This window comes from Aphis gossypii, chromosome X, assembly GCF_020184175.1.
Source record: "Aphis gossypii isolate Hap1 chromosome X, ASM2018417v2, whole genome shotgun sequence".
In the NCBI taxonomy this organism is placed as follows: domain Eukaryota; kingdom Metazoa; phylum Arthropoda; class Insecta; order Hemiptera; family Aphididae; genus Aphis; species Aphis gossypii.
The window spans coordinates 40,740,954-40,760,784 of NC_065533.1; the positions used below are offsets into that span (position 1 = coordinate 40,740,954).

Here is a 19,831-nt window from a genome sequence, read left to right on the forward strand (position 1 = left end):
AGTTTTCTGGTCACCCAAAATTTTTACCGACACTTCAAAAAAAAAATTCGCTTAAAAATCGAAAATTTCAGTGGTCTATAAATAACTCAAAAAAAATCAAAATTTTTTGAATTTAACTGTATATAGATAACACTAACATAAACATTTGGTGAAAATTTCAAATATTTACAATGATTAGTTTTTGAATTACAACCATGTAAAAAAATCGATTCGGTCGAAAACTGGTTTTGTGTAAAAATTCCCGTTTTTCCGTCATTTTTTTTGTTTTTCTCGATTTTTTTGAAAACTGTTGGAAAATGTTTACTTTTTAGTTTTTACCTCTATAATGCACCAAGGATATTCACTTTTCCATCGGAAACCATCCCCAAAGTTTGAAATTGAAGCATTATTTCGACTAGTTATGCTGTACACAGACACACAAAAAAAAAAACATACATCATTGTAAAATCAATACATTCATCACTCCGTTCAGAATCTAAAATGGCAAATAAATTATTCTCAAAATTATAGTTCCAATATTGGAAGAATGTTCGATTGAGATAGTAATTATATGGGATCTTAACCTGGAACTAGCGTTGCCACTTTTTCGCTGCGCTCGCTCGGACATTAAAAACGAAAATATCCCCCGATTTGTTATGCAACATCACCTGAAGTAAGTCATAACTCATAACCTAACGAAATATGAATAATTTCTATACACCAACGTCCTTATAGTTAATTTAATAGGTGATCATATATATCTTAGTAGTGGTTTGAAATTAAAGACAGTCTAATGCTTGATAGTTTCAGATCAAAACCTGTGTGAAAAAATTAGTCCACATTTGATAATATTATATGCATAGTTGCAGTGTAGTTGTTATTTCCCAAACATTGCTAAAATTCCAAGAATTAAACTTCATAGGTAAAACACTTATTTAAATTAATTAGTTATAATTATGTTAATAATTAATTCGAAACTCCATCCTAGAGTACCAAAAGACAAATTGGGTAAAAATTGGACTGCTGTAATACAAAAGTAAATCCTAATTTTGTACTTAAAGCATACAGTGTTGTAGGCAGGGATCATTTTGATGTTTTTGCCTATTTGATTCGAGGGAAATTGGGGAATACTTTCTTAAAAAAAATGCTATCCCAAGTATATTTAATATAAGTATGTTTTACACTTATACATTACCTACATTCATATAATATTGTATACTTATTGTATAAAATTTAGTTTGTATATTAGTAGATTTATGTTGAAATATTAGTAATGTATTGTTATAATATTTATTCAATAGTTGGTTATAATTATAGTAAACACTAATAACTAATAAATAAAATTAATTACAAATCCTAAAAAAGCACTTATTTGTAATGTAGGAGAGTTTGTTGTTTTTCTAAATTCAAGTATTAATGATTTCAATGAAGATTCTGGTAAATATCCTTAAACATTTTATACCTACATAAATATAATTTTTTATTGTTAAACATATTTATAGGATCAATGGAATATTTTGATGATGAGAAATATCTATCTTCTTGATCTATAACAGACCTCCCAGATCATAAAGCAAAGTAAAAATTATTATGTTCAATGTATTACAATTTACAATAAACCAAAAGATTAATGGCAAAATTCAATTTGTTTCTAACTATATGATGATATATATCTTATTGTACACAAAGCCCTTCCATTGAGATTTAGTGCCCGGGGAAAAATTAAAAAAATTAGCCCCTTTATATTCTAAAAAAAATGTTTTAAACAGTTTAAACCATGCGCCCGGGGCACAGCCCTCTAGGCCCCCCACTGCACGGCTCTGATTATACTTACTTCATATTTTATTTTATTTTTTTTTAAGTATGAATGAAACATATAATAATTTGTAAAAATATAATACTATGCAAATTATTAATTAAAATTAAATAGAAAAAAATTATAATTACACAAAAAGGCAATATAACATGGAATATTGAGAATATAAAATGTTTTATGTTAATAGGTATTTAATACAAAATAGATATTTAATCAATACCTAGTAGGTACCTAAGCAGTTATTGTTTTAATTTCAGATAAAAACTATGCATTTAATATTTTATATACTAAAACCCCTAAAAATCAAGTTCAATTAGTATGAATAGTTCTTTGATAACTCCAGAATTTTCTAAATCAAGGTATGATTGAATTATAAATAAGTTGAGATTTGTTATATTTATGAAATAGTATCACATATTCACATAAAATGTAAAGTATCTTTGAATTTAGTAGGTATTTTAACATTTATAAGAGAATAAATACACAAGTTTTTGTATCTTAAATTAATTTTTCAGAAAAAGAAAATGTTTCATTGGATATTTTACTAATAAAGATCTGATTAGTCTAAAGAAACAGAAAACATTTTTGAATGCAACCAAAAACAATGTTGTTTAAGAAGAGAAAGCAAATTAAAATGTTACAAAAACAAAAAGACTATTTAATTAAAAAAATACGTACAATGAAACAATTAATGACACATTTAAGAGAATAAAAGAATCTCATATCTCAAAATTGTATTTCTCATCTCTGAGTTTTAATTATTGGATTGAAAAATGTACATGTGTTCTGTGTAGCTATGTAGTACCTACTTGTTAAATGTTTTAATTCACTATGGCAAAAATTGTTCTCACTTGTTCTTTAGCAATTTAAAACTATTCAATCATAATTGTGGTATTATTATTTTTAATTTTAAAAAATTTAAGTTTATGTTTAGTTTAATGTTGTATGTGTATTTTTTTATACTTTATTATACAAATACTAATACAACTTGATTAGTAGAAAATACCAAGGTCTATATAAATGATTAATAGGTTAATAAATAAATGTAAAAATTTTAAAATCTTAATTAGTATATATTAACATAATTTCTTATTAACATAGGTAACTTGCTTGACAGTTGTGCATGCATAGTTAGTACAATATAGATTGATACATTTTCAATTGCTTGTTCTATGTTTTTAATCGGTCAAAAATCAAATTGAGTACAAGATAATAATAGATTATTATGTTCAAGATAATTGGTTAGTTGTTTTTTTTTACTTATTTTTCGAAGATTTTAGCAATGTTAGATATTTATGAGATTTGGTTTTATAATCTGTCTCGTGAAAGAAGGTACCGTTTCGCACATGTAGGTAGACTGTGGACCACGGACCACCTGTGTCACAACGCACCACCAGATTGGGAAAGTTCGAGACAGCTCGGTAGTAAAGTAATTTTTCCCAATCTGGTAATGGTGCGTTGTGCCGCAGGTGATCCGTGGTCCATAGTCTACATATTATGCGAAACGGTACCTTTCTTTCGTGAGACAGACTATAGTTTGATTATTTATTACCTTATTTGTGTATTGGTGTTATAACTGGAATATTATATTATAACTAATAATAACTAAATATAATAAATATAATATAACTAAAAATTTGGTATGGATCAACAAATTAATCAGGGAAATCAACAATGATATACAGTACGAACAACCAACATTGCACATGGACAACCAAAGTACAATTCGACTTGTGAAAAATCCAGAGTTTCACAAAAGGACCCATCGATGTCAGATACCACTTCATCAGGGATAAGTATAACGAAAATCTATTTCGTTTACAGTACATCAAAACAGAGAAACAATATGCAGACATATTCACCAAACAGTACAGCATAACTTGTCGAAATAATGCTTCAATTTCAAACTTCGGGGTTGGTTTCCGATGGCAAAATGATAGGATTTACGAAAATGATGGGAATAATCATCCTACTGTTGTAGTATTAAATCTAAAATATAAAAAATCATAGGTGTTATGAAGTACCTATTTATATACGACTATACCAACTTAATGATTACCATTTTTTATGGTTAATGTGGATAAAAAATCTAACAAAAAGACATTTAATAGGTATTATAATTTTAACTTTTCATTACAGTCCTCGGTAGTATTAATAGTGGTAACTATAAGTATCCCCACCTGTCACGTGGGAGACTGGGGATCTTAATTTGTTTTCTATGTATGATTTTAGGGAATGTTATAATGTGTCTACTACAATATTAGTAATATTATAAGTATAATATATATATTTAAGTTCTAAAACAGCGGTTCTTAATCTGTGGTCCGTGGCGCCCTGGGGGTTCGCAATACTCGTGTCCGGGATCCGCGGTAGCCTTAAAACATCGTGAAAAGGTATAATTATAAATATTTAATTAACATGTTTTGTTATGTCTACTTATGCACCTAATTAATAAATATAAAATATGTATATATTTATATATATTTTTTTATATTTTGGTTATGTTAACGTGAGATGTAAAAAAAAGTAATCAAAAAAAAAAAAAAAAATTGGTAAAGGGGTCCGTGGTATCTAAAATGTTAGAATTTAAAACATTTTTTTTATATGTATAATAATAAACAGCGTTAGGTACGATTAAAAATGTTTTAAAGTTTTTAATTTTAAGTCAGTGATAAAAGAAAACCCACTTAATTTAGATGTTTAAAACTTTGATATTATATTATTTTATTATGTATAGGTAGTATTATAGTAAGTATTTTAAGCAAATGTACTTTATAGGTATGTTTAAATACTACCTATTAAACAATGTTTTAATGACTAAATTAATTAATGTAATGACTAATTATTACTACATTTAATTTGTTAAAGAATTAAGAAAATAATTTAAATAAATTAAGAATTATGAACGAAAATAATAAAAACTACACGTCCATCGTATGTAAAAATGAAATGTTTAGCGGTTTTGCCATCAAATGGTGGGGGAAGGCGGGATTCGGGATGGCACCTTTTTTGTACCATTGTGAAAATAGCATAAATAATAAAAATAACCTATCTTTATTATCTATGGAAAATGGCGAGTCCGCGCTCCAGTCATTGAACTCTATATTTCAATGGCTCCAGTAGGTATATTATCTTATCTATCTCAGTGCCCAGAAAAATTCTATGGTAATATGATATAAAATAGTGATAGACTGATAACTGATAATGATAACAACGGATATATTATAATAATATTTTAACTAAAAAACCAACACGGCAACACTAAAAACAAATGAATTAAAGAAAAAATTATATTCTAAAATTCATGAGACAGTACCTAATCGCCTACAATATATTTCAAAACGTTTTATCAACGCAATTCACCAGTCAAAATTATGAACACCGTATAAGCAACCGTGAATAGTTGTTGTGAAGTACAGGTAAAATAAATAAATGGTAAGAATATTTCAATATATTTTTATTATTTTGTTAATTTCCGATGATTAATATTCTATTTCCGTCGTTGATTATAGCTCAGGCTATAGTACATTGCTGTAATGATATTAACATATGCGGACGTGGATTAAAAATTAGGGATTAGATAGTTTCTAATTTAACAACCCTACTATTAAAGTATATAATATAATCTGCTATTAAATTAACTAAAGATATGTAAGTGAACACAAATTAATCATATTTAATTTCAGATAGAAAAGAGGAACAGATGGGTGATTCCAGTACAATCAATAACAGCAAAGTAGTAAACGAGGAAAAAAACATTAAGCAGCACCTATCAACAAGTACACTCTTCATAGAACAAGGAAACCCATCACAGTGGAAAAAAGAATTGAAGCGATGAATAGAATATAATTTAATTTTTTGATACATAACCCAATAGATAAGCTAAAACCATATTGTATTATTAGTCTATGAAAAACATTGGTTTTTGGTAAAAATAGTGCATCACATCAGTACTTTTCCCAACTCTCAGAGTTAATTTCTATCTTCTTATTATTACATATTTTTAGGTCAAAATTTTTAATAACTCCTTATATTGTATTTATTATAGAATAACAATTTCATGGTATACAAACATAGGAATCCTAATAAATACCAACACCACTTACAAAGAGACTTAGGAACTACCACAGTAAAAACTACTGCAGAAACCACGCATATACTATCAAATGTGAACTAAATTTATCATGCAGGTTTCAATCTGACGACATAAGTGAACGTAAAATTCAATGAACAATAAGGGACTAGACTAATTCTAATAATTTTTGGGACATTAAGGAACAAAAATTAATCACATTCCTTTTTAGATTGTCAAGATAAACAGCTGGATAATTCCAGCACAACGTTAATAGCAGCAAAGCCCATACTGAGGAAATAACATATCTGGCAGCAATAACACACAAGTACACGAACAGAATAAACAAGTGACTCGAGAGTAAAAAACTGGATCAAGACAAGCAGCAAAATATTATTTTATTCTTTTGATACAAAACCCGTAACATTAGCCCTAACTATTTTATAAAATTATTTTATACATAATATATCCCTATAAGATTATAAGATGTGTTCGAGGAACTCTCAGACTTAAATGATCAATCACTATGTACGCACTCACACAGCTAATAAATAAAATTGTTAATATATTGCCTATATCCAACCCCTTGAAAAAGGTATGCTTTCAACAGCCTTAGTTGTTAATATGTGTAAATATGACTATTTTGTTAAAAATTTGCTAATTTAAGACATAAGATTTCATATTAACACATCAAACTATAGCCATCAGATGTAATTTAAAATTTAGAAAAAATATAATATTACTCATTGAATAAAATGATAACATTAAATGTATTAAAAAATAAAAACTAATTTATAATTTTTAAATATTAACTTTTGTGTAAATATGAATATTTTGTTAATAATTTGCTAATTTAAAACATAAGATTTCATATCTTACACATCAAACTATACACATCAGATGAAATTTAAAATTTAGAAAAAACATATTATAACTCATTGAAAAAAATTAAAATATTAAGTTAATAAAAGAAAAAAACAAATTTTTAATTTTTAATTATTAATATGTGTTCGAGGAACTCACAGATTTAAATGATCAATCACTATGTACGCACTCACACAGCTAATAAATAAAATTGTTAATATATTGCCTATATCCAACCCCTTGAAAACGGTATGCTTTCAACAGCCTTAGTTGTTAATATGTGTAAATATGGCTAATTTGTTAATTATTTGCTAATTTAAGAAATAAGATTTCATTTCTAAAACATGATATTATAGTCATTACATGAATTTTAAAATTTGGGAAAAATATACTATAGCTTATTGTATAATATGATAACCTTCAATTTATAAAAAAAAAATTACTAGTTTTTTATTTTTAATACATGTGTAAATATGACAGTTTTGTTAATTATTTGCTAATTTAACAAATAAGATTTCAGTTCTAACATATTAAATTATTTCCACAATGTTCATTTTAAAATTTAGAAAAAATTTATTATAGCTTATTGAATAAAATGGTAATGTTAAATTTATAAAAAAATAAAAACTAATTTTTAATTTTTAATCATTAACATGTGTGTAAATATGACTATTTTGTTAATAATTTGCTAATTTAAAACATAAGATTTCATATCTAACACATCAAACTATACTCAACAGATGTAATTTAGAATTTAGAAAAAATATATTATAGCTTATTGAATAAAATGATAATATTAAATTTTTAAAAAAGAAATACTTATTTTTAATTTTTAATGCTTATGTAATTATGACTATTTTGTTAATTATTTGCTAATTTAAGAAATAAGATTTCATTTCTAAAACATGATATTATAGTCATTAGATGAATTTTAAAATTTGGGAAAAATATACTATAGCTTATTGCATAATATGATAACATTAAATTTATAAAAAAAAAAATACTAGTTTTTAATTTTTAAGACATGTGTAAATATGACTATTTTGTTAGTAATTTGGTAATTTAAGACATTAGATTTCATTTCTAATACATGAAATTATACCCATCAGATGATATTTAAAATTTATGAAAAATATAATAAAACTCCTCGAATAAAATGATAACATTAAATGTATTAAAAAATAAAAACTAATTTATAATTTTTAAGTATTAACTTTTGTGTAAATATGAATATTTTGTTAATAATTTGCTAATTTAACAAATAAGATTTCATTTCTAAAACATGATATTTTAGTCATTAGATGAATTTTAAAATTTAGAATAAATATAACACATTCATTGAATAAAATGATAATATTAAATTTATAAAAAAAAAAAAAAATATTTTTAATATTGAATATGGGTGTAAATATGACTATTTTGTTAATAATTTGCTAATTTAAAACATAAGATTTCATATCTAACACATCAAACTATACCCATCGGATGTAATTTAGAATCTAGAAAAAATATATTATAACTTATTGAATAAAATGATAATATTAAATTTATGAAAAAAAATACTTATTTTTAATTTTTAATGCTTATGTAATTATGACTATTTTGTTAATTATTTGCTAATTTAACAAATAAGATTTCATTTCAAAAACATGATATTATAGTCATTAGATGAATTTTAAAATTTAGAATAAATATACACATTTCATTGAATAAAATGGTAATATTAACTTATTAAAAAATAAAAATTAATTTATAATTTTTAAATATTAACTTTTGTGTAAATATGAATATTTTGTTAATAATTTGCTAATTTAAAACATAAGATTTCATATCTTACACATCAAACTATAACCATCAGATGTAATTTAAAATTTAAAAAAAACATTATAACTCATTGAAAAAAATTAAAATATTAAGTTAATAAAAGAAAAAAACAATTTTTAATTTTTAATTATTAATATGTGTTTGAGGAACTCACAGATTTAAATGATCAATCACTATGTACGCACTCACACAGCTAATAAATAAAATTGTTAATATATTGCCTATATCCAACCCTTGAAAAAGGTATGCTTTCAACAGCCTTAGTTGTTAATATGTGTAAATATGACTATTTTGTTAATAATTTGCTAATTTAAGACATAAGATTTCATATTAACACATCAAACTATAGCCATCAGATGTAGTTTAAAATTTATGAAAAATATAATAAAACTCCTCGAATAAAATGATAACATTAAATGTATTAAAAAATAAAAACTAATTTATAATTTTTAAGTATTAACTTTTGTGTAAATATGAATATTTTGTTAGTAATTTGCTAATTTAAAACATAAGATTTCATATCTAACACATCAAACTATACCCATCGGATGTAATTTAGAATCTAGAAAAAATATATTATAACTTATTGAATAAAATGATAATATTAAATTTATGAAAAAAAATACTTATTTTTAATTTTTAATGCTTATGTAATTATGACTATTTTGTTAATTATTTGCTAATTTAACAAATAAGATTTCATTTCAAAAACATGATATTATAGTCATTAGATGAATTTTAAAATTTAGAATAAATATAACACATTTCATTGAATAAAATGGTAATATTAAACTTATTAAAAAATAAAAACTAATTTATAATTTTTAAGTATTAACTTTTGTGTAAATATGAATATTTTGTTAATAATTTGCTAATTTAAAACATAAGATTTCATATCTAACACATCAAACTATACCCATCGGATGTAATTTAGAATCTAGAAAAAATATATTATAACTTATTGAATAAAATGATAATATTAAATTTATGAAAAAAAATACTTATTTTTAATTTTTAATGCTTATGTAATTATGACTATTTTGTTAATTATTTGCTAATTTAACAAATAAGATTTCATTTCAAAAACATGATATTATAGTCATTAGATGAATTTTAAAATTTAGAATAAATATAACACATTTCATTGAATAAAATGGTAATATTAAACTTATTAAAAAATAAAAACTAATTTATATTTTTAAGTATTAACTTTTGTGTAAATATGAATATTTTGTTAATAATTTGCTAATTTAAAACATAAGATTTCATATCTTACACATCAAACTATAACCATCAGATGTAATTTAAAATTTAGAAAAAACATATTATAACTCATTGAAAAAAATTAAAATATTAAGTTAATAAAAGAAAAAAACAAATTTTTAATTTTTAATTATTAATATGTGTTTGAGGAACTCACAGATTTAAATGATCAATCACTATGTACGCACTCACACAGCTAATAAATAAAATTGTTAATATATTGCCTATATCCAACCCCTTGAAAAAGGTATGCTTTCAACAGCCTTAGTTGTTAATATGTGTAAATATGACTATTTTGTTAATAATTTGCTAATTTAAGACATAAGATTTCATTTATAACACATCAAACTATAGCCATCAGATGTAGTTTAAAATTTATGAAAAATATAATAAAACTCCTCGAATAAAATGATAACATTAAATGTATTAAAAAATAAAAACTAATTTATAATTTTTAAGTATTAACTTTTGTGTAAATATGAATATTTTGTTAATAATTTGCTAATTTAAAACATAAGATTTCATATCTAACACATCAAACTATACCCATCGGATGTAATTTAGAATCTAGAAAAAATATATTATAACTTATTGAATAAAATGATAATATTAAATTTATGAAAAAAAATACTTATTTTTAATTTTTAATGCTTATGTAATTATGACTATTTTGTTAATTATTTGCTAATTTAACAAATAAGATTTCATTTCAAAAACATGATATTATAGTCATTAGATGAATTTTAAAATTTAGAATAAATATAACACATTTCATTGAATAAAATGGTAATATTAAACTTATTAAAAAATAAAAACTAATTTATAATTTTTAAATATTAACTTTTGTGTAAATATGAATATTTTGTTAATAATTTGCTAATTTAAAACATAAGATTTCATATCTTACACATCAAACTATAACCATCAGATGTAATTTAAAATTAGAAAAAACATATTATAACTCATTGAAAAAAATTAAAATATTAAGTTAATAAAAGAAAAAAACAAATTTTTAATTTTTAATTATTAATATGTGTTTGAGGAACTCACAGATTTAAATGATCAATCACTATGTACGCACTCACACAGCTAATAATAAAATTGTTAATATATTGCCTATATCCAACCCCTTGAAAAAGGTATGCTTTCAACAGCCTTAGTTGTTAATATGTGTAAATATGACTATTTTGTTAATATTTGCTAATTTAAGACATAAGATTTCATATTAACACATCAAACTATAGCCATCAGATGTAATTTAAAATTTATGAAAAAATAATAAAACTCCTCGAATAAAATGATAACATTAAATGTATTAAAAAATAAAAACTAATTTATAATTTTTAAGTATTAACTTTTGTGTAAATATGAATATTTTGTTAATAATTTGCTAATTTAAAACATAAGATTTCATATCTAACACATCAAACTATACCCATCGGATGTAATTTAGAATCTAGAAAAAATATTATAACTTATTGAATAAAATGATAATATTAAATTTATGAAAAAAAATACTTATTTTTAATTTTTATGCTTATGTAATTATGACTATTTTGTTAATTATTTGCTAATTTAACAATAAGATTTCATTTCAAAAACATGATATTATAGTCATTAGATGAATTTTAAAATTTAGAATAAATATAACACATTTCATTGAATAAAATGGTAATATTAAACTTATTAAAAAATAAAAACTAATTTATAATTTTTAAATATTAACTTTTGTGTAAATATGAATATTTTGTTAATAATTTGCTAATTTAAAACATAAGATTTCATATCTTACACATCAAACTATAACCATCAGATGTAATTTAAAATTTATGAAAAATATAATAAAACTCCTCGAATAAAATGATAACATTAAATGTATTAAGAAATAAAAACTAATTTATAATTTTTAAGTATTAACTTTTGTGTAAATATGAATATTTTGTTAATATTTGCTAATTTAAAACATAAGATTTCATATCTAACACATCAAACTATACCCATCGGATGTAATTTAGAATCTAGAAAAAATATATTATAACTTATTGAATAAAATGATAATATTAAATTTATAAAAAAAAATACTTATTTTTAATTTTTAATGCTTATGTAATTATGACTATTTTGTTAATTATTTGCTAATTTAACAAATAAGATTTCATTTCTAACATATTAAATTATTTACACAATGTTCATTTTAAAATTTAGAAAAAATATAATATAACTCATTGAATAAAATGATAACATTAAATGTATTTAAAAATAAAAACTTATTTATAATTTTTAATTATCAACTTTTGTGTCTTTATGACTAATTTGTTAATTATTTGCTAATTTAACAAATAAGATTTCATTTCTAAAACATGATATTATAGTCATTAGATGAATTTTAAAATTTGGGAAAAATATACTATAGCTTATTGCATAATATGATAACATTAAATTATAAAAAAAAAAAAATACTAGTTTTTAATTTTTAAGACATGTGTAAATATGACTATTTTGTTAGTAATTTGGTAATTTAAGACATTAGATTTCATTTCTAATACATGAAATTATACCCATCAGATGATATTTAAAATTTATGAAAAATATAATAAAACTCCTCGAATAAAATGATAACATTAAATGTATTAAAAAATAAAAACTAATTTATAATTTTTAAGTATTAACTTTTGTGTAAATATGAATATTTTGTTAATAATTTGCTAATTTAACAAATAAGATTTCATTTCTAAAACATGATATTTTAGTCATTAGATGAATTTTAAAATTTATAATAAATATGATACAACTCATTGAATAAAAATATAATATTAAATTTATAAAAAAAAAAAAATAATTTTTAATATTGAATATGGGTGTAAATATGACTATTTTGTTAATAATTTGCTAATTTAAAACATAAGATTTCATATCTAACACATCAAACTATACCCATCGGATGTAATTTAGAATCTAGAAAAAATATATTATAACTTATTGAATAAAATGATAATATTAAATTTATGAAAAAAAATACTTATTTTTAATTTTTAATGCTTATGTAATTATGACTATTTTGTTAATTATTTGCTAATTTAACAAATAAGATTTCATTTCAAAAACATGATATTATAGTCATTAGATGAATTTTAAAATTTAGAATAAATATAACACATTTCATTGAATAAAATGGTAATATTAAACTTATTAAAAAATAAAAATTAATTTATAATTTTTAAATATTAACTTTTGTGTAAATATGAATATTTTGTTAATAATTTGCTAATTTAAAACATAAGATTCATATCTTACACATCAAACTATAACCATCAGATGTAATTTAAAATTTAAAAAAAACATTATAACTCATTGAAAAAAATTAAAATATTAGTTAATAAAAAAAAAAAAACAAATTTTTAATTTTTAATTATTAATATGTGTTTGAGGAACTCACAGATTTAAATGATCAATCACTATGTACGCACTCACACAGCTAATAAATAAAATTGTTAATATATTGCCTATATCCAACCCCTTGAAAAAGGTATGCTTTCAACAGCCTTAGTTGTTAATATGTGTAAATATGACTATTTTGTTAATAATTTGCTAATTTAAGACATAAGATTTCATATTAACACATCAAACTATAGCCATCAGATGTAGTTTAAAATTTATGAAAAATATAATAAAACTCCTCGAATAAAATGATAACATTAAATGTATTAAAAAATAAAAACTAATTTATAATTTTTAAGTATTAACTTTTGTGTAAATATGAATATTTTGTTAGTAATTTGCTAATTTAAAACATAAGATTTCATATCTAACACATCAAACTATACCCATCGGATGTAATTTAGAATCTAGAAAAAATATATTATAACTTATTGAATAAAATGATAATATTAAATTTATGAAAAAAAATACTTATTTTTAATTTTTAATGCTTATGTAATTATGACTATTTTGTTAATTATTTGCTAATTTAACAAATAAGATTTCATTTCAAAAACATGATATTATAGTCATTAGATGAATTTTAAAATTTAGAATAAAATAACACATTTCATTGAATAAAATGGTAATATTAAACTTATTAAAAAATAAAAACTAATTTATAATTTTTAAGTATTAACTTTTGTGTAAATATGAATATTTTGTTAATAATTTGCTAATTTAAAACATAAGATTTCATATCTAACACATCAAACTATACCCATCGGATGTAATTTAGAATCTAGAAAAAATATATTATAACTTATTGAATAAAATGATAATATTAAATTTATGAAAAAAAATACTTATTTTTAATTTTTAATGCTTATGTAATTATGACTATTTTGTTAATTATTTGCTAATTTAACAAATAAGATTTCATTTCAAAAACATGATATTATAGTCATTAGATGAATTTTAAAATTTAGAATAAATATAACACATTTCATTGAATAAAATGGTAATATTAAACTTATTAAAAAATAAAAACTAATTTATAATTTTTAAATATTAACTTTTGTGTAAATATGAATATTTTGTTAATAATTTGCTAATTTAAAACATAAGATTTCATATCTTACACATCAAACTATAACCATCAGATGTAATTTAAAATTTAGAAAAAACATATTATAACTCATTGAAAAAAATTAAAATATTAAGTTAATAAAAGAAAAAAACAAATTTTTAATTTTTAATTATTAATATGTGTTTGAGGAACTCACAGATTTAAATGATCAATCACTATGTACGCACTCACACAGCTAATAAATAAAATTGTTAATATATTGCCTATATCCAACCCCTTGAAAAAGGTATGCTTTCAACAGCCTTAGTTGTTAATATGTGTAAATATGACTATTTTGTTAATAATTTGCTAATTTAAGACATAAGATTTCATATTAACACATCAAACTATAGCCATCAGATGTAGTTTAAAATTTATGAAAAATATAATAAAACTCCTCGAATAAAATGATAACATTAAATGTATTAAAAAATAAAAACTAATTTATAATTTTTAAGTATTAACTTTTGTGTAAATATGAATATTTTGTTAATAATTTGCTAATTTAAAACATAAGATTTCATATCTAACACATCAAACTATACCCATCGGATGTAATTTAGAATCTAGAAAAAATATTATAACTTATTGAATAAAATGATAATATTAAATTTATGAAAAAAAATACTTATTTTTAATTTTTAATGCTTATGTAATTATGACTATTTTGTTAATTATTTGCTAATTTAACAAATAAGATTTCATTTCAAAAACATGATATTATAGTCATTAGATGAATTTTAAAATTTAGAATAAATATAACACATTTCATTGAATAAAATGGTAATATTAAACTTATTAAAAAATAAAAACTAATTTATAATTTTTAAATATTAACTTTTGTGTAAATATGAATATTTTGTTAATAATTGCTAATTTAAAACATAAGATTTCATATCTTACACATCAAACTATAACCATCAGATGTAATTTAAAATTAGAAAAAACATATTATAACTCATTGAAAAAAATTAAAATATTAAGTTAATAAAAGAAAAAAACAAATTTTTAATTTTTAATTATTAATATGTGTTTGAGGAACTCACAGATTTAAATGATCAATCACTATGTACGCACTCACACAGCTAATAAATAAAATTGTTAATATATTGCCTATATCCAACCCCTTGAAAAAGGTATGCTTTCAACAGCCTTAGTTGTTAATATGTGTAAATATGACTATTTTGTTAATAATTTGCTAATTTAAGACATAAGATTTCATATTAACACATCAAACTATAGCCATCAGATGTAATTTAAAATTTATGAAAAATATAATAAAACTCCTCGAATAAAATGATAACATTAAATGTATTAAAAAATAAAAACTAATTTATAATTTTTAAGTATTAACTTTTGTGTAAATATGAATATTTTGTTAATAATTTGCTAATTTAAAACATAAGATTTCATATCTAACACATCAAACTATACCCATCGGATGTAATTTAGAATCTAGAAAAAATATATTATAACTTATTGAATAAAATGATAATATTAAATTTATGAAAAAAAATACTTATTTTTAATTTTTAATGCTTATGTAATTATGACTATTTTGTTAATTATTTGCTAATTTAACAAATAAGATTTCATTTCAAAAACATGATATTATAGTCATTAGATGAATTTTAAAATTTAGAATAAATATAACACATTTCATTGAATAAAATGGTAATATTAAACTTATTAAAAAATAAAAACTAATTTATAATTTTTAAATATTAACTTTTGTGTAAATATGAATATTTTGTTAATAATTTGCTAATTTAAAACATAAGATTTCATATCTTACACATCAAACTATAACCATCAGATGTAATTTAAAATTTATGAAAAATATAATAAAACTCCTCGAATAAAATGATAACATTAAATGTATTAAGAAATAAAAACTAATTTATAATTTTAAGTATTAACTTTTGTGTAAATATGAATATTTTGTTAATAATTTGCTAATTTAAAACATAAGATTTCATATCTAACACATCAAACTATACCCATCGGATGTAATTTAGAATCTAGAAAAAATATATTATAACTTATTGAATAAAATGATAATATTAAATTTATGAAAAAAAATACTTATTTTTAATTTTTAATGCTTATGTAATTATGACTATTTTGTTAATTATTTGCTAATTTAACAAATAAGATTTCATTTCTAACATATTAAATTATTTACACAATGTTCATTTTAAAATTTAGAAAAAATATAATATAACTCATTGAATAAAATGATAACATTAAATGTATTTAAAAATAAAAACTTATTTATAATTTTTAATTATCAACTTTTGTGTCTTTATGACTAATTTGTTAATTATTTGCTAATTTAACAAATAAGATTTCATTTCTAAAACATGATATTATAGTCATTAGATGAATTTTAAAATTTGGGAAAAATATACTATAGCTTATTGTATAATATGATAACATTAAATTTATAAAAAAAAAAATACTAGTTTTTAATTTTAAATACGTGTGCAAATATGACTATTTTGTTAATAATTTGCTAATTTAAGACATGAGATTTCATATCTAATACATCAAACTATAACCATCAGATGTAATTTAAAATTTAGAAAAAATATAATATAACTCATTGAATAAAATGATAACATTAAATGTATTAAAAAATAAAAACTAATTTATAATTTTTAAGTATTAACTTTTGTGTAAATATGAATATTTTGTTAATAATTTGCTAATTTAAAACATAAGTTTTCATATCATACACATCAAATTATACACATCAGATGAAATTTAAAATTTAGATAAAATATAATACAGCTTATTGTATAAAATGATAATATTAAATGTATTAAAAAATATACACTTATTTTTCATTTTTACTTTTGTGTAAATATGACTATTTTGTTTTTAATTTGCTAATTTAAGACATAAGATTTCATTTATAACACATCAAACTATACACATCAGATGTAATTTAAAATTTAGAAAAAACATATTATAACTCATTGAAAAAAATGAAAATATTAAGTTAATAAAAGAAAAAAACAAATTTTTAATTTTTAATTATTAATATGTGTTCAGGTAACTCACAGACTTAAAAGATCAATCACTATGCGCGTACTCACACAGCTAATAAATAAAATTGTTAATATATTGCATATATCCAACCCCTTGAAAACGGTATGCATTCAACAGCCTTAGTTGTTAATATGTGTAAATATGACTATTTTGTTTATTATTTGCTAATTTAACAAATATGATTTCATTTCAAAAACATGATATTATAGTCATTAGATGAATTTTAAAATTTAGAATAAATATAACACATTTCATTGAATAAAATGGTAATATTAAACTTATTAAAAAATAAAAACTAATTTTTAATTTTTAATCATTAACATGTGTGTAAATATGACTATTTTGTTAATAATTTGCTAATTTAACAAATAAGATTTCAGTTCTAACATATTAAATTTAGAAAAAATTTATTATAGCTTATTGAATAAAATGGTAATGTTAAATTTATAAAAAAATAAAAACTAATTTTTAATTTTTAATCATTAACATGTGTGTAAATATGACTATTTTGTTAATAATTTGCTAATTTAAAACATAAGATTTCATATCTAACACATCAAACTATACTCAACAGATGTAATTTAGAATTTAGAAAAAATATATTATAACTTATTGAATAAAATGATAATATTAAATTTTTAAAAAAGAAATACTAATTTTTAATTTTTAATGCTTATGTAATTATGACTATTTTGTTAATTATTTGCTAATTTAACAAATAAGATTTCATTTCTAAAACATGATATTATAGTCATTAGATGAATTTTAAAATTTAGAATAAATATAACACATTTCATTGAATAAAATGGTAATATTAAACTTATTAAAAAATAAAAACTAGTTTTTAATTTTTAATACATGTGTAAATATGACTAATTTGTTAATTATTTGCTAATTTAAGAAATAAGATTTCATTTCTAAAACATGATATTATAGTCATTAGATGAATTTTAAAATTTAGAATAAATATAACACATTTCATTGAATAAAATGATAATATTAAATTTATAAAAAAAAAAAACTAGTTTTTAATTTTTAATACTTGTGTAAGTATGACTATTTTGTTAGTAATTTGGTAATTTAAGACATTCGATTTCATTTCTAACACATGAAATTATACCCATCAGATGATATTTAAAATTTATGAAAAATATAATAAAACTCCTCGAATAAAATGATAATATTAAATTTCTAAAAAAATAACAATTAATTTTTTATTTTTCATACGTTTGTAAATATGACTATTTCGTTAATAATTTGTTAACTTATGACATAATATTTCATTTCTAACACATGAAACTATACCCATTAGACTCATTTCAATATTAAGAAAAAATATAATATACCTTGTTGCGTATCGAGTAGTGTATGATTTACTATATAATATATTATTATTGTCTTATCGCGAATGATATTTTGCTATCGTAAATCGGGACACTGTCGAGCGACTTTTTTAAATTGTGGTATTGACTATGCGGGTTTCGTTTCTGATTAATACAGCTTTTTGTCGCAATGCACCCTTAACAAAAGCTTATGTATGTATTTTTGTTTGTTTCTCAACAAAAGCCGTACACATCGAATTAGTAGGCGATCTGAGTACAGCAGCGTTCATTAACGCATTAAATCGTTTTTTTGATCGACGATTAAGAAGTGCGACTATTTTTACTGACAACGCAACTAGTTTTGTCGGAGCAAATCGAAAAATGAAGCTATGGAGCGATCTATTTAATTCGAAACAACATAAAAAAAGGTCCAAGAAGCTTTAACAGACGTCGGCGTCCAATGGCGTTTCATTCCCCCACGGTCACCGCACTTTGGTGGACTATAGGAAGCAGCCGTTAAGTCTATGAAGCATTTATTGTAAAACTGTCGGAGATGCTCGTTTGCATTTCGAAGAACTAAGTACTGTGCTTACGCGCGCTGAAGCCTGCTTAAATTCCCGACCTATACCTAACTCCTATGTCATCCGATCCAATTGACATGTCCTTTTTGACCCCAGGTCATTTCCTTATAGGCGACTCATTTTTATTATACCAGAACCCGACTTATCAAATATACCGACAAGTCACTTGAGACGATGGCTTAGAGTACCGTAGTTTTAATGCGAGAAGATAACATACCTCCGTTAAAATGGCGCTTAGGGCGCGTTACAAAAATTACTGCTGGTAATGATGGGGTGGTACGAGTCGCCGAAGTTCACACAGCGACGGGGCATTTCACAAGAGCAGTTCGAACATTGTGCTCATTGCCATTCAAAGGAAATAATGTGAATTAAATTTGTATTTAAAATTGTCTTATTTATTTTAATTATTAAAATCTTATTCTATTCAAAAATTATGTACCACATGCACAATTATATATATATATATATATAGGTATATTTTTTTTTATTATTCATTTGCAATTAATGTTT

The 19,831-nt window shown here is 21.7% G+C and overlaps 1 long non-coding RNA gene across 3 annotated transcripts; it reads left to right on the plus strand.

Moving 5' to 3' along the window:
• Nucleotides 1-5,022: 5,022 nt before the first annotated feature.
• On the plus strand, nt 5,023-8,946 carry LOC114124228 (uncharacterized). Of its 3 annotated transcripts, none has more exons than XR_007605482.1 (3): nt 5,023-5,214; nt 5,482-6,462; nt 8,799-8,946. It is a non-coding gene; the product is annotated as an uncharacterized LOC114124228 (long non-coding RNA). The 3 variants fall into 3 exon arrangements; XR_007605481.1 differs by lacking the exon at nt 8,799-8,946 and adding an exon at nt 5,308-5,407 and having other exon boundaries at nt 5,023-5,230; nt 5,482-7,367; XR_007605480.1 differs by lacking the exon at nt 8,799-8,946 and having other exon boundaries at nt 5,482-5,766; nt 5,844-7,367.
• The last annotated feature ends 10,885 nt before the right edge of the window (nt 8,947-19,831 follow it).